The sequence below is a fragment of the Tenrec ecaudatus genome, chromosome 7 (assembly GCF_050624435.1).
Source record: "Tenrec ecaudatus isolate mTenEca1 chromosome 7, mTenEca1.hap1, whole genome shotgun sequence".
Lineage (NCBI taxonomy): Eukaryota > Metazoa > Chordata > Mammalia > Afrosoricida > Tenrecidae > Tenrec > Tenrec ecaudatus.
Window position 1 is genome coordinate 105,691,143 of NC_134536.1, and position 3,242 is coordinate 105,694,384.

Sequence of the window (3,242 nt, forward strand, 5' to 3'; positions counted from 1 at the left end):
TATACACTGTGCTGCTTTGCTACGAACCTGATGTGATTGAAATTTTAAAATAGCGCTTGTGCCAGAACCCCACCTCCACCATATCTAGGAAAAAGAAGGCAACCTCTCTTAACACCTGTCTGAATCCAGAGCTGCCACTACTTACTGCAATTTCTATATCAAAGTGGAGCGTGGCTCTCAATAGGGTGGCGAAAAGACATCAAAGGTACAGGGTGACTCAGGTGGTCTTGAAGATGGGCTACGGAAGGGAGGATAGAGAAGATTGGGAGATGTATACAGATACATCTGTATGTGGGGTATCTATCTTTCTAGACGTCAGATACTTGCCTCAAGTTCCCAAACCCCATTCAATCAAAAAACAAAATTCACTGTCATCGAGTCAATGCCCTCTCGTAGCCACCCTAGGAGAGGCTAAAACTGCCCCTGTGAGTTTCTGAGCCTGTAACTCTTTGTGGAAGGAGAGAGCCTAGTCTTTTTCCTGCAGATGGGCTGGTGGTTTCAAATTGCTCATGTTGTGGATCGCAGCACAATGCATAACCACTCTGCTGCCACGGGTCCTCCCATTACTTACTATAAATTGCTATGATTGGTCATATACTTCTTATGTTGATTCCTTTGGAAGGCAAGCTGAATTTTCAGGTAAAGATTCCTAGACTATCTAGTGGCATTTTCCAAATTTTATTTCTCTAGAGTAGGTGGGTATAATGGGATGTAAGGGGTTGTACTTACTTCTTGGTCTATTGGAGAGGCACTGCCTAGCTAGAACAATGTGGCGGAACAACTCTCCCCCTGGGAACTTTCTTTTGAGTGGAAAAAAGTGATTTCCTCTTTGCATACTTTGCAGATGCACGCAAGGGAACACCTATATGGGTGCATGCAAAGCAGGGCATATTGAATACTAAAATATATATTAATAACACTGCTACTGCATTCACAAGCTTTGTCATTTTTAATGCACCTAAACTTTCTGGAAATAATTTTAACTTTTTTTTAGGGGATAGCATGAACGCAGTCCCCCACTACCACAACTTAAGCAGGCGAGTTTCCCACACTTGGGGAAATCGCAGGGGTCAGCACAGACGGAGTGCAATAGATGAGCCTCACACTAGGAAAACCACCTTTGGGATCTTGGAATCTCCCCTGCCAGGTAAGTATAATTTTACCTTTCTATTGCATGTAAATATTCAAGTAGAAGAAGAATCTAGTGATCTAAAGTGTTTTCCAGATTTTATCTGAAATAAAATTTTAAATGGTTAACCATCCAAACCAGACCAATCATTCACCAGGTTGTTTTCATTGTGATCTCTTTAGGATCTAGCATCCCATGATAAAGAGACACTGATGAGTTGGTACAGTTGAAGTAAACAGTCCCAAAGAAAGTCAATTCGGATTCCCCTTCGATATGTGGATAAAAGCATCCCCAAGTCCAGGTTTTCCGTATGTACCTCCATGTAGTTATACATTCGTTTTTAGTATTTCAGCATCTCCTACATTGCTCTTTCCCAGTATGCCAGTTACAAACCTGTGGTAGTTATATAATCGGGTGTCAATTTGAGAGGATTATGGGTGAAGGGATGGAGTCTGGCCTTTCAATCAAGATATAACCAATGAGCATGGACATGGCCTTCTGACAATTCGGGGAACTCCTGTATTTCCTTCTAGGGGGCTGCAGACACCTCTCTTTCAGCTCACTCCCTGGGAGACACTCTACTGACAAGACACACGGAGTCATGCTGATGGCAGTGAGAGCCCTGGAGCTGGAGAAGCCACATGGAGACCCCCTACCAGCTCTGAGATGCTTACAACGCCACTGGATCCACAAGATTTCCCAGCCACTGGCCCGTGATTGTGCTGCATTCAGCATCATTGCATGTGCTTTGTGAGTCTGAAGAGGGCTTTATAGATTATTATTGGGCATATGGGCTAATATTGTATTTATGGACTTGATCTGGACTGGGCTTATATATTTTCTAAATATTTAATTACTCTTGTCTATAAAGCTCTTTCTTATACACATAAGAGTCTCCATGAAATCTGTTTCTCTAGTCTACCTGGACTAACACAAAACGTATGAAGCCAGAAAAAAAACAAAACACAACCAAAACACATGTCAGGATTAATTTGTTGAAGAACCTGTAAATTTTATCATATGAAAGTAGATTATGTTCATATATGTTTATTCTCTAAATAGACTTTAGTTTTTTAAATGTCTTTTGTAGTTTTGTGATTCCAAAGACAAATTTAAGTAATGATCCATTTCACAATATAACATTTTTTAGTTCTCTAAATGTCATACTTCTTAAATGTAGTGAAACACAGGATGGAAATTTGACTCTATTTATAAAGTCATTTACTTATTTCTATTAATCTTGTTCAGAGTACATTTGGAAAGTAGAACATGAGAATTTTCTGACTCGAACACGAAATGCTTCCCCACCCCCGCTCCCAGGAGAAGTATTAAATATTGAAAGCAATATCCTATTAGTGCTTTTGAGCTACATCTTTGCAATAAATTGCACAGGGATAATATAGCTGACATTTGAGCCATTAACAAATTTCAACAATTATTTATAGAGAATAAATAAGTGATAACTCTTTTAGACCTGTTGGTCTCCTCACTGTAAAAATATTATGTTTAAATCCTATACTCTGCCTATTTTTTCCTCACTGTGTATTGTCCTTGCCAATCTCCTTCACAGGTTTTGTCATGAAAGCCACCGTCTCAATGCATGCATCCATGCTGGAGACTGAAAGATAGCCAAATAGACCTGGCCTTCTTAAACTTTTTACCAACCAGCTGCAACTTGGCCCTGACCAATGCTCAGCATGCCTGATATTTCTCCCTCATTGACTCCTTGGCTCTTTGCTCAGAGAATCTGTCCAACTCTCTTCAGTCCATAAGTTTCCAATTTTTTTCCCTCCATAGTATGGGAACAGAGTTCTTACCTCACTAGGCCTATTGGGATAATATTGAAGAAGTCTTTTCTTAATCTCAGCATTCCTTTATTTTCTCCTTCTCCTCAGTATTTAAAGCCACCAGCCACTCTTCCGGGGAAAAGTGAGGTTCGACTCCCGTAAAGACTTCCAGTCTCAGAAACCCGGAAGGGCAGTTCCATCAGTCCCAGAGGGTTGTTTTGAGTGTACCCGGACTTCATGGCAGTCACTCTAGAGTTCAAGAGTAGAACCACATTCCTCTTGTCCAACTGTCCCTTCAATGCCAATTTGTGAAATTCTAAATAGAA

General features: G+C 40.5%; 1 non-coding gene across 1 annotated transcript; it reads right to left on the reverse strand.

Annotated features, from left to right (window-relative positions):
• Positions 1 to 991: 991 nt before the first annotated feature.
• Positions 992 to 1,155, reverse strand: LOC142453852 (U1 spliceosomal RNA). Its single transcript, XR_012785435.1, has one exon. It is a non-coding gene; the product is annotated as a U1 spliceosomal RNA (small nuclear RNA).
• Positions 1,156 to 3,242: the final 2,087 nt, after the last annotated feature.